The 12,715-nt window shown below is 48.9% G+C and overlaps 1 protein-coding gene across 2 annotated transcripts in view; it reads left to right on the top strand.

Annotated features, from left to right (window-relative positions):
• DOK5 (docking protein 5) overlaps positions 1–12,715 on the top strand; it is a 126,511-nt gene that overhangs the window by 65,999 nt on the left and 47,797 nt on the right. The gene's annotated exons all lie outside the window — the stretch shown is intronic.

Genomic DNA, 12,715 nt, shown 5'->3' with positions numbered 1-12,715 from the left:
CCCCCTCCGGCTCTTTGTTCCGTCAGTCTGTCCTTCCTCAGTGACCAGGTCGCTCTCAGGTCTCCCAAGCTCGACGACAGACGTTGTTCTTGGTTTCCGCAGGAGTAGGGCTCCAGGTTCCTCACAGGGAGCCAACACCCCGAAAATCACTTCTCTGGAATTTCTGCCAGCTCCTCTCGTGTGTGCATGGTGACTTCTTCCGGCGACTCACCCTGTTCCACGTCGTTTCTCCCTCCTCTAAAGCGCCTCCTCTTCTGGTGTGGCCGTGGCTATAATACCTCTTTTCAAAACCTTGGAACGTAGCATGGCCTCTCCTGTCAGTTACTCTCAGTAACTTTGGTTTTTTATTATTACGAATAAAGCTGCTGTGAACATTCATGTACATGTTATTGTATGAATACAATGTTTATTTTTCTGGGATAAAATCCCAAGAGTACAACTGATGGGTCACGTGGTAGTTCCATGCTTACTTTTACAAGAAACTGCCCAACCGTTACAGAGCAGCTGAGCATTTTACCTTCCCACCAGCAGTGCTTGGGGGGTCCCGTCTCTCCACACCCCCCCCACCAGCATTTGGTGCTGTCACTTTTTAAAATTGTAGTCATGTGGATAGTGATATCTCATTGTGATTTTAATTTGCATTCCCTAATGGCTTATGGTATTGAACATATTTTCATGTACGTATTTGCCATCTTTATATCTTTTCTATGAAATATGCCTTTTATCCATTTTTAACTTTTTTTTTTTTTTACTATTGAGTTTGGCAGTTATTTTAAAATAAACTTTAGATACTAGTCTTTTGTCAGATAGGTGGCTGCAAATATTTTCTCCCATTCCACAGCTTATCTTTTCATTCTTTTAACATGGTCTTTTGCGGAACAAAAGTTTTCATTTGAATGTGGTCCAGTATTTGAATTTTTACTACTATGGATCATGCTTTTGGCATCCACTCTAAGCACTCTTTGCCTCGCCTTGGATCCTGAATATTTTCTCCCAGTTTTATTATTAAAAAACGTTGACATGTTTTGTAGTTTTAAGTTTTACATTTAAGTCCATGATTCGTTTTGTGTTTAATTTTTGTATAAGGTATGAGAGGTGGATTGAGCCACATTCTTTTTACCTGTGGATGTCTAATTATTCCAATACCATTTGTTGAAAAATAGTTATTCTTTCCCCATTGAATTGCTTTTGTACCTTTGTCAAAAATCATTTGGACATATTAGCTTGAGCCTGTTCCTAGATTCTCTATTCTTTTCCATTGAGCTATATATCTACCTCTCTACTAATATCATATTCCCTTGGTGACTGTAGTTATAAACCTTAATATTGGGTAGAATGATTTCTTCCATTTTATTCTCTTTTTAACGGTTGTTTTAGCTATGCTAATGCCTCGCCTTTCCATAAAATTCGAAAATAAGTTTGTCTATATCTACAGAAAACCCATGTTAGGATTTTGAAGAGAACTGCATTAAACCTATAGATAAAACTGTGGTAGAACTGACATTTTTTTCTATGCTGAGTTTTTCAGTTCATGAACATGGTATGCCACTCCATTTATCTGAGTTGTCTTTGATTTTTTCCATCAGCACTTGTAACATACAGCCTCCATATCCTATAATGCTTTATGTTTATACCTAATTATTTTATTTAGTTTGGATAGACTTTAAAGTTCTTTTGGGTTAAGTACTTAACCTGTGTAAGTCATTTCTGGCCTGTAATCTTACAAAGCAGTCATCTAGTTTAATTATTTGTTTCCAATCCCTCAATTATTTGACTAATTATTTGAAATGATTAGATTTCCTTGCATTTTGGGAAGAGCCTCAATTTTTTTAAAGGTTTACGAAAATTTAATCTGTTTACCCTGTCCCTGGTCTATAAGTTTGTTTGACCTAAACACACATCTATGTAGCAAAATAAGAACAAGACAAAAACAAACTTTACCTACAAAGTTCATTGATTGCAAACAACTCCTCCCCCATTTACACTTGTTTCTTACACGAATTTCTCAGGAGCACCTATCTCCAGGACTTGTTCTACGTTATTTTACGTTTGTGCTTATGTGGAAGCTCTTGACCATAATCCATCCAAGTCCACACAGAAGCTCTGTGTCAGTGATGTCAGAAGAAAAAGGGTAGGTTTCCTCCAGTTAGAGAGAAATTACTCAGTGGTTTTCGGGTAGGAGAGAAATCACAGAATACTGTCGGCCAAGGAGTTACCGGTCAAGGAGTTGTGTCAACAGAGAATGGAAGCATGCACACCTCACTTTAAAATATTTTGCAGGTTTCCCCCCCTCTCTTTTTTTTTCTCTTCACTCTTTTTATTCTTTAAATTATAAACATCGTGCATGCTCTTTTTAGCCAATTGAAACAATTCTGAAGTGTATCGAGTGTATCTAGTCCTGGTCCTCAGGAAAAAACCCCAAAACACTGTCGGATAGATGAACACTTTTCAGACTGTTTTCTCTGTCTATACCAATAGAAACATTGTCTCACTCATATATACATCCTATTTTAGAGCAAGAATGGAGTAATTCATTACAATCTGTAAATTCTTGTGGAAGGAGACCATAATTACAGATTTCCCCAGGACACTTGTAGTGAGTCTGCAGTTCTCATGTAACTTTTAGCGGCAGATCCTTTCATAATCAGAATATTTGAGTTCATGAGATAAATTAAATGGTCACATTAATTATACCAGCCCCCTTTCTCTCTCAGTCAATAATTAGTGGCTTTTTAATGACAGTTCATTAACAGTTCTAGAGTTATACTCTTTCATATTTATACACCGTAATCTGTTTAAAAATACCCCAATTGATGGACAAAAGGGTTTCCAATTTTTTGCTAATGTAAATTTTTTTTACGGTGACAAATTTGTGTCTCTGTCTTTATGTGCACATGTTAATCATTTGGAAGAAAAAGCCGTAGCAGCGAGATTTCCAGGTAACACCCCACAGCTTTCAGCTTTTTGTAACTAGTGCCAAGCTGTGTCCAGAGAGGTGATACAAAATCCCACCCCCACCGAGAGCATCAGAAAGTGCTCTCCTCCCAGGTTCCCTTCTCTGCATACATTTCAGACGCAGGCTTCTCCCTTTAAGTGCTTTTTCTGGTGTGTGTGGCTTTTTATTTTTAAGGAAGACACAATGAACGGGTTATTTAAGTTATTTCACACGTACAAATAAAGATCCACTCTTCAGGGAGACAGTTCGGATCGATGACTCAGACGGGCACTGGTCCGATTTATTTTAAGTGACCAGCGGCACGTAGCTATTTGGGGAAAGAATGGACCCATCTCTCTGGGGGCTGGGTTGTCCCTGTCTAGACTGGCTCTTTCCTAAGAACTGTTTCATAAAATGTTTGCTTCAACTGCTGTGTGCAGGGTCCTGAGGGGAGACCTGGGGAGAGGTGTTTTGTGGTGACAACGTGTGGTCGGAGCTGAGCGCTTGTCTTCTGAGCTGCCCGCCTCTGCTTCCTGGGGCTGTGCACTGAAACCATTGTTCCTTTTCTTAGAAAAGACGAAATGGAAACGTGTAAAGGTTTGGAACACAATGAAGGAATCTTCTGGAATTTCTAACAGAAATGTTTAGTGGGGTATTTTAGAGCACTCTGAAATTTCAACACATAATAATAATATAGAATAATATATTTTGTTGAGTGTTGCAACGAAAACAATAAGAATAGTGTAAATCATTATTTCATTCGTACTTGAGAAAACATTATGGACCCCAAAATGGATCGTTTTCAGAGGACTTTTATTTTCAAAGGCAACCTATAAAAGTGGAAGGAGCTTGTGCCTCTTCATTTTCAGGATAATGGCTTTAATTTTTTTTTTTTAAGAATAAAGCAATTTGCAGCTTCTGCAGAGCTTTACAATTTGCATATACAAAGTGAATTGCTCACTTAATTCATTCAGTCCCATAAGGAGAAAAATAATTAGGATACAGCCTACAAAAGGCAAGGCGGCAAATTGCCTCCTAGGTAGCGGCCTCCTTTTCACTCTGTAAATATAAATAAATCATCGTCCGTACATGACTGTCAGCAAAAGAAGGAGAAAAACTGGAAATCAAACCCTCATTTCCCTAAATGGAGTTTGAACTTTGCCGCACACCAGATAATACTTAAAATTCCCACCCAGTGCCTCTTAATGGCATAATTCTCACAGGAATATACTGGTTCCTGAAAGGAATGTACTTTTTAAAATCTGATTGTGGTAATCTTCTGGTGAAACACCAGAAGAAATTTCAACAGTCTCTCTATCTGGTTACAAAATCATCCCTTTGGAAAATTCAGTTGTGTAATGTGTAATTGTTTTCCGAGTTGTTAAAGCAAAACTGTATCAGTAGCAAATGGAACTTCTAAAGGGTGGCCGTGGCCACGGTGCTAGTCGCTGGCTTTCAGCATCTGTGTCAGTGAACACAGCCACCCAGGATGGGTGAGACGCTGGAGTGCGGCTTTAAACAGCCAAATAACCCGGCCGTCTTTACCTGGGGATTCCTAATGGGTGGCACGCGGAACGATTCATCAGAAACTTCCGTGAGTGTTGAATAGTTTTTTTCCCTTTGATGGCGTCATGAGACTGTGTTTTTGATCATCGGAAAACTAGCAACCAGAAGCTGCGCAGTGATTAACTCTGAAAGCTCTTTTCACTCCTGTTGCAACCTGAGCTGAAGTCGCCCTCCGCTGGCTGCCCGGTTGTCTGCTGGCCCCTCCCGACCTCACCTCCGCCCGCGGGTCCTGTTGCATGTTCCCCGGGTGAAGGCCGCCGCGGGGCCGGGCCAGCCGCTCGGGGCTGAGCTCCAGGGGGCGGTGCTGCCGTGGGCTCCATGTGAAGGCCACTGTGTAGTTACGTGGTGCCCGTGGGTTCCAGGAGCACCCCAGTTGTGACAACCAAGCTTGTGTGTAGACACTGCTAAATACTCTCCCCTGGGGAGGAGCGGGGTGGGAAAATCTCCCCCCGATTGCGAGCAGCTGCCCTGCAGAGCAGTCTTTCTGACACACAGGTATGAGCCTTCCACTTACCTGCTTAAGACCTTTAACCCGACGCCCTCAGACGTCACGGTTCACGCGGACCTGACGGCAGTGCACCGCCTTTGCGAGCCAGCGCTGGTCCAACGCTCGGCCAAACTGCAGTTCCTCGGTTGTGCCTGTGTAGTTCCTTCTGCCTAGAAGTTTGTCTTCCCATCTCATAAACCCTGGCCACCCTCCTTAGGAATAACAGGCCTGACTCACGGACGGCGGCCTCTCCCGTTTCTTCTCTATAATCATTTGGTGGCATTCGCTGGCCTAGTGAGGAGTGGTCGGGTTGCCTGGGTTTGAGTCCCAGGTCACCTGTTTCCAGCTGGGCGAACATGTGAACCTGTGTAGGCCTCAGCGTCCTCATGTGTGCGGTGGGCACAGAATAGTGCCGGTGGTTAGAAACGTGAGCAATTAACAGGGTGGATGTGAGGTGCTCAGCACCCAGCATCCGGCACATGCCCAAGAGCCTGCCCGCCCGGAGTCACATCCTGCCTCTGCGCTGTTCGGATTGTCCACCCCAGGGCGTGTTAGTGAGTTCGCTGTGCCTCGGTCTCCCCACTTTGCAGTGGAGGTGATGCCAGTGTCACCGCAGGAGGTGAGGCTTCCATTTCAAGTGTGCTGACGGGGGTCTGCGCTGTGAGGTGCCGTCCCTGGCCCTAGACGTGCAGCTGAAACAGAGCGGGCGACCCCCATCCTTGTTAAGGGGGGCAAGCCAGACGCTAAGGGAGCATGCGAGTGAACGATGCCGTGTGGTGGTGTCACGGCTCAGCGCTGGGGAGCAAGTGACCGCGGGGCGGGTAGAGAGTGTGGGAGGAGAGAGTGGCGGTTTTCCACGGAGTGACCAGGGCTGGTGTCACTGGGAGGACGGCGTGCGAGTAGCCGAGATTGCGGGAATCTAAGGAAGAGTGTGTCTGGGCAGAGAAGGACACGGTGGCGCTGCTGCTGGGCCTACGGGCCGCTGAGTGCGGTGGGCTTCCCGAGCCGGAGGGAAGGAAGCGGGGGCCCGCCTGTGGTCCGGGACGCCGCGTCTCGGCAGGCGGTGGCCGCCGTGTCACAGAGAGGCCGTGGGGACCCTGCAGGCCCTGCGTGGGCCGTCCGTGCGCAGCCCTCTTCCAGCCGGGGAGGGAGACCCGTGCCCCTTAGCGGAACTCCCGGTGTGCGGGACAAGTCGCGCAGTTGCAGCGCCTGGAGAAGAGTGAATCCAGGTTTTCAGGCGGCTTTTCAGGCAGGGCCATCGGCAGATTCAGAGAGCGCAGCCCCGATGGTGGCCTTGGGCGTTCCCGCTGGGCCCAGGGAGGCGGTTTGGTGGCCCTCGCCACCCGCCTGGCATCTCGGAGGAGGTGCTGGACTCAAGGGCAGGACGGGAAGCCCGATAACGCGCTATGCGGGTGCCACCGGAAAGCCTCGGAAGCAGAGAGCAGCCCACGCCCCCGCACGGGCCCGGGAGCGAAGCCTCAGCGGAGCCCAGGCTCAGCGGGCTGCTCCCTCCGGCTCCTGACCGGCTGCAGTCGGACCCGCGCTGTGATCAGGGGCTGGCGTCCCTGCTGCAACGCTGCCCGTGAGGAGCCCGATGGTCGTGTCCACTCGCAACTACTTCGATGTGGAGTCATCAGTGGGAGCCAAGACGGCCCCCGAAAGATGGTTGAACAGGGCTTTCCCGGGGTGCCAGAGCGTCACTGAAAACCCAGCAGGAGAGTTGCTCTTTTACGCGATAGAGACGGTGGCTCCCTGAAATGCCCAGACCGAGCCTCGGCAGGGCCGGGGTGCTCTGACACCGGGGGTCTTCCGATGCGATGACACGTGAAGTCCCCGACATCCCTTCAGAGCATCCTCAACAAAAATGTTACTGAATCTCATCAGGCCTTTCGAGGTGTCTTCCGCTTCGGAGGACGTACAGGGGCTGGAGAAATTAGGGTCCCGTGGAAAAGCGAACACGTCCAGAGCTGGAAGCAGTTCACTGACATGATCTTTCCAAAACGGTAGCACCGCTTACAAAACGTGGGGACTCTTCTCAATGAAAAGTGCCTTGGATATAAGAAGAGACGCAGAATCAGGCCCATCATCGGGTCCTGGATTGGGTGGTGGCGGAGCCGTGTGGGCCCTGCTCTAAAAGACATTTGGGGACTTTCAGGGGACCTTGACTACGGGGTGGAAATTAGATGAGACAAGAAATTCTAGCCTATTAGCGGTGAAAATGGCATTGGGGTGACGTGTGAGAACCTTGTTATTTGTAAGTGCTATTTGCGAAAGCGGTAGGGATGACGTGTCTATGCCAGCAATTTCCTTTTAGATAGTTCAGCCCAAACCAAGTGCCTATGCACACGTGTGTGAGCACACACACAAGCACTCACACCTGCATGTGCACACAGAGAGAAAGCAAATAAAACAAAGGCAAAATGTTAATAATTGTCTGTTCTGGGCGCTCGATGTCCATTGTACAGTTGGTTCCAGGACCCCTCTGGATTCCGAAATCCACCCCAGTCCCTCATGGAAAATGCGGGACTATTCTTCCAGCTTCTCCGTGTTTGTCAATCTTCAAAATAAAATTTTGGAAAAGAAAATGATGAACACAAAATTCCTGGAGCAACAAGCAGAAGGGGGAAAAAAACACCCACCCAGGCTTTTGTTGGGACTGAAATAATTCCCCAAATGTCAACATAACGACCCATCTGTCTGCACATTCGAGATCCAGGAAGGAAGAGGGGCTGCTGCTGCTCCGTGGAGGGTTGAAGCTCAGAGGAGAGGCCCTGGCCTTTGCCCACGCGTCACGGGCGCCTTTCCGGACGCGGCAGGTCAGCTCCCGGTCTATTGGCCAAAGCAAGTTGCTTGACCAAGTCCAGACTCATCCGCAAAAAGCCACAAGGGCTGAGAGGGAATGGGTGATGGTGAACAGCTGATTCAGTCTGGGAGAGAAAAGGAAGGTTGCTGCGAGGTGCAGAATTGGTCTCTGCTCTGATTTTAACTCCAAAATCTACAAAGACAATCAGTCTTGCCAAATCTCGTCTTTAATCTCCTCCAGCCTCCATGTTCGGAAACGTGCCATATGCACCACAGAACTTCCTATCTGGTGTTCATGATCTTTTGATCAGCGGATTTTTCGGGGAGCCACTATCTTCTGCGCGTTTTCAGTTAGTCCAGGGTTAGCGTTGACCCCAGGATGTGCAAAATCAGATTAAGAGCTGAAGCCGGCCTGGGTTTTGGAAAGTACACACTCAATTTCTGGAGGAAATCAAGTATTTCAAAGGTCCTAATATTGACATTTTCAGTAAGCCATACAGAGGCTTCTGGTCTTGTTTGATAGTGTGGCTGAACTCAGTGAGCGTCAATATATCTTGGAAAGGAAAAAGGAAAGTTACACATCTGAGGGATCCCAGATTTATTTGGAAAAGTAACCAGCCACTGGCAGCCAGGACATAAACAGAAGTTACTTGGCTTCTCTGACTTGGTCTGCTGTTGTTTTAGCATTGAGATTATATGGAAGGGGGGGGGGATATTTAACTTTATCTATACACCGTTTTTAATAACGAAAGGACACTTTGTTTTCTGCTAACTACCCGAACTCCCCTGTTAGTAATGAAAGTGTGTAACCGGATCTTACTTCAGACCTTTCTTGGAACCGTGCTTTTGTCTCTAAATCATAATTCACAGACATATTTTAGATTTTGGTCATGGGGCTTGAAATTTGTCTTTATTGTCTTTCTTAGGAAATGCAACTGTGAAATGGGCGAAAAAGACAAAAAACAGAAAACAATCCAAAAACAAATGGTCCTGTGCAGATGTGCCCTTTGGGACATCACGTGGGAACTGAATCTTTACCAAGTTTCTATAGAAATCTGTTGTCATGTTTGCGTCAAGCAAACGAGGGTGGTTCTGGGTGACCCCATGACCTTTAGGTCCGTTGGTTGTCACCTGGATTGTTTTTTTTGAACCATGAACTTAAAATTTTGGTGAATGAATGAGTGAATGCACCCAAGGGAGAAACATCCGTGACGAGAGTCATTGAGCGGCTGCCTCCTGCAGGCCCCCGACTGGGGATAAAGCCGGCTCCCCGGGCGAGTGCCCCGACTGAGGACCGGACAGCCATCTCCCGGACCATGGGGTTGACGCTCGACCACTGAGCCACGCCGGCCGGCACGAGGGAGGCTCATGAAGAGGGAATGTGGTTCTGGAACAGTGGTGGTTGGGCCTCGAAGACACTTGTGCGTTTCAGGTGTGAGTCCGTATAAAAGACGTCATGATGCATGTAGAGCTTATGGTGTGTCTGCTCTTACCCTTTGAGAGAAAATTAAAATCCATAACTACAGAGGCTCAGGAGGGAGTTTTCCTAAAACAGGTCTGAGCTTGGGAGGAAGTAACTGCTGGTTGATCTGAGACATAAGGAAATGACAAGAAACTCAAGTGGACGGTGAATTGAAAGAGTTACTGTGCGTGTCCCCGGTCCTGCGTCCCCTCCCTCCGCGGGAGCAGTGGGGACCCACAGTCACTTACGTAGCCCCGTTTAAAATAATACTCGGATTCAATGGGACTCTGAGGCCATATCAAGTCTCTGTTTGCTTTAAAAGTAATTCTTTCGGTGCAGATCATTTCTTTGTAAAAGGAATATTAAAAAATACATCCTGCCTTGGTGTTCTCATTGACAAAAGGGAGTGATGGTGGTTTTAAATCTGTCTTATAAAAATTTTACGTGACTTATATCTGCCAATGTTAGTTCTTGTAATGATCGCTTCCTTATTGCGTATTTTGAGGAAGATTCGTGGATTAAGGTAGGTTGCAATTTTTTTAAAGGAACAAATGTGTGTGTGTGGTGGGGGTTGTAGGTATGTGCACGCATGTGCTCACTGAGATAGAGCTTTTTTTTTTTTTAAATGTCTTTATTGATTTCAGAGAGAAGAAGGGAGAGGGAGAGAGATAGAAACATCAATGATGAGAGTCATTGATCGGCTGCCTCCTGCATGCCCCCTGCTGGGGATCGAGCCCAAAACCTGGGCAAACTCCCTGACAGGGAATTGAACCCCAGTCTCCTGGATCCTAGGTCGATGCTCAACCCCTGAGCCAGGCCTGGCCGGGCAGATAGAGCTTTGATTTGGGGACACAAACTGTTGGGCACATAAAATGTAAGCCATCAGCTCTGTGAGCACTCGCTCCCCCCCCCGAGCGGGGGCTGGGTGGTTAGCATCTACACCGGTTTCTAAAATGGATAATTGTGCTTTGACTCGTGCACCTCTCCCCCCATTCCCTGACCCTCAGGTGACTTATTTCTTCCTCTTTGGATGTGTAAGGAAATGACCTACGTCAGAGCCGCTGCTGTGTTTCAGACCAGGGCAGACTCGGTGGTGGTTCAGAATAAAGCCTGGGGTGCTCATGTCATCCTCCTGCTCCCCAGGAAAAGAAAGGCGCCCTCATGGAGGAGATGACCTCGGGGCGGGAGATGCTCTGTGCTGGAAGCTTTTAGGGTCAGTCACTAGCGTTTCCTTCAGGCGGCTGAAGGGCAGAGGCGTCGGGGTCGGTTGGCCTCCTTCCAAACTTGGCTCTGCCGTTGTTTAGCTGTGAACTTGGACTCGTGACGTTCACCTTTCTCAGCCTCAGTTTCTTCGTCGTGAAGATACCGATGATAAGATCTGCCTCGCCGGGTGCTCGTGAGGATCAGACGAGACGTCCCGAGTGGGAACAGCCTCAGCCCAGCGCGGCCCGACCCGCGGGCTGTGCCAGTGCTGACCCTCAGACGACTGTTTTCCTTGGCCGAGTCACCATTGATGGTGACTCCTGTCTAGCTGGGAGCTGGATTGAGTTTCCCGTGTGGCAGGCTCTGTGCCAGATCCAGGGGACACGGTGGTGACCAAACTATATATGGTCCCTACTCTGTGGAGCTTTCACTCCACAGGCAGGACAGGCAGTGGGCCCAAACCCGCGTAGCCATCGGGCTGTGAGGGCAGAGATGTCGTTGATGGTAGAGCCTCGAGACCTGATTAGATGGGAATGGGGGTGGGGGGTTGTCCTTTAGGGCTCTGCAGGTAACTGAGACTTAAACTGAGTCCCGTAGGGTGAGTGGGAGCAAAGTAAGGAGAGGGGACGGCTCTGTGCCAGGAGAATCGCGGTCCCTTCTGGGGACTAGATAAAGGCCAGTGCGTCTGGGACAGGACACATGGCGAAGGTGTCAGGGGAGGCTGGTGAGATAGCCGCGGGAAGGTCCCGGAGGGTCCTGATGGCCATTCGAAGGAGGTGGGCTTTGGTCCCAAGTGCCGTGGGAAGTCACTGAAGTTTTATGCGTAGAAATGCTCGGAACAGGCTTGCGTTTTGGAAAGACCATCTAGATGTTGTGTTGACAGTGAAATAATGGGGTTAAGACGGGAGTGGAGAGACCAGTACGTCGTTGGAGGTGACAGAGGCTCGTCCTGGGGCAGAGGCTCAGGAATGGATCAGATATAAGCGGTTTCACCCGTGAACTGAGGGCCTTGGTGTAGTTCGAGAATAAGACAGGTGGTGTGGAGCCCTGAAGAGAGTGGTTTGGCGAACTTTTGGGGAACACTGGCGTCTCGGCCCTTTGGGCCGCTGTAACAGAATGCCCTACGCTGGGCCGCTTGTCGGCCACAGAAGTTTATTTCTCACAGTTCCGCAGCCTGGAAAGTCCAAGGTCAAGGCACTGCCAGGCCGAGTGTCTGGTGATAACTCGCCCTCTGGTTCGTAGTCGGCTCCTTCTTGCTGTGTCCTCACGGGCAGAGGGATGGGGGAGCTCTGGGCGGCCTCCGTTATAAGGGCACCAATCCCCTGTACGAGGCTCCACCCTCGGGACCTGAGCTCTTCTCAGAGGCCCCGCCTCTTAATACGGTCACCCTGGCAGGGAGGGGAGGGGCGATTGGACGTTTGAATCACGGGGGAGGCACAAGCGTTCGGTCTATAGCAACTTTTATGATATTTCATGTTAAGAAATTTGCATTCATACTATAAAGAGAGCCAGTGGAGGCAAAGAAGCAAGGGGATGAAATAATTAGGTTAGCGTGCTCGTGGAGGGCGTCTCTCTCTCCTCGCCCGCTTCCCGAGCCAGGAGTTTATGGAATTTAGGTGATAGATGGGAGCAAGCGTCCCCATGACTGAAGGCACAGTCGGTGGCAGGCACTGTCTTCTGCGCGACACGCGGGAGCGGTAGGAAGGGCCGGCTCCGCTTGGCAGTGGGAAGGTTATTTCTCTTGAACGCACTCCACCCTGATGCCGAGTAAACCTCCTCTCGGCCAGGACCCACTTCTCACTCCCCGCGGCAGCAGGGGCCTGGGTAGAAGCGAAGGAGGGACCGCGGGTTTGGAAACAATAGCAGTGTCCTATGTGGGAGGGGAGGGGTTTATAACAGTGGTAAAGGGACCAAAAATCATGGGCGGAGGAAGGAGAGAGACTGTGTAAGGGGAAAGCTCTCCCTGCTGGTAGGAGCAGGGTGACATCAGCACAGTGTTCTCCGCCTAAGAGGCCCCACGGCCACCGAGAAGCTGGGGGGCCCCAGAGAGTGGGAAGCCTTCCACAGACCAGCTCTGTGCTCTGGGACAGAGGACTTGGGCCCTGCGCAGAGGGCGTCTTTGAGTGTCCGGATGCTCCATCCCTGGCTGGCAAGGGGCGAGGTAACGTAGTGTGGATGGGACCAGCTTTCCGTCTCCTTCCTCGGGGTCCGCGTGTTTAAGATGCGTCCACCAGGAGTATTTGAAAGGCTGTCTGTCCAC

Source organism: Miniopterus schreibersii, assembly GCF_964146895.1.
Source record: "Miniopterus schreibersii genome assembly, chromosome: 10".
Lineage (NCBI taxonomy): Eukaryota > Metazoa > Chordata > Mammalia > Chiroptera > Miniopteridae > Miniopterus > Miniopterus schreibersii.
Note: the sequence above shows the minus strand (reverse complement) of the source record. Positions and strands in the feature narration are given on the sequence as shown.